We start from the raw sequence: 727 nt of genomic DNA, 5'->3' as shown, positions 1-727 counted from the left end.
GGGGGGGGGCAGGCGGGCGGGCGGGCACCCCCCTCTGTTGTGGTCCGCGGATGATCACCGCTCCTGTCTTCAGGACCGTGCCTTCAAAGCACTTCTTCGAAGAGGGAGAGACGACAGCTCCTATATTGACCAAGTGATGTCAAAGACGGACTTTTAAACGATTTGTGTTCCAGTTATTTGTCGCTGTGTTTTATTGATTTGTTTGTTTGTTCAGATTCATGTATTTATTTATTTATTTATTTGTGCCGTTTGACTCAAGATCTGAGCTCTCCTCTTTGTCACCGAGGGGGTCTTGCTTAAAAGTGCCACGCATCGCATTACCTCTTCATGTGTTAGGAGTCTCCCAAAAAAAAAAAAACTGGATTGGTGATTCGATTTCCTGGTTCCGATGAAAATTTGAACGCAGCGCAGTCGAGCGACTGTGTTCCGAAGCCTTATGTACATTTCTGTTTCGAACTTACGGGAGATAGCTTTTGTTGGTTTTAAAGGGGAACTATGATGATTTAGCCGACTTACTACACACACTTATGCAGTTTATTGTATATAATAGGAATGCGCATATCAAACCTGGTTTCCACCTTATCAAAGATAAAAAAAGAAAAAATAGAGAATCAGGAATGAGTATAATCGGTTCCTTTTGAAAATGCAAATTAAATGAAAGGTTTTTCTCATGGGTTTGATTTTTCATTTTTTTTTTTTTATGCATTCTCTCATTTAGTGCTCACTC

This window comes from Hippocampus comes, unplaced genomic scaffold (genome assembly GCF_001891065.2).
Source record: "Hippocampus comes isolate QL1 unplaced genomic scaffold, H_comes_QL1_v1.1 scaffold68, whole genome shotgun sequence".
NCBI classification, from domain to species: domain Eukaryota; kingdom Metazoa; phylum Chordata; class Actinopteri; order Syngnathiformes; family Syngnathidae; genus Hippocampus; species Hippocampus comes.
Note: the sequence above shows the minus strand (reverse complement) of the source record.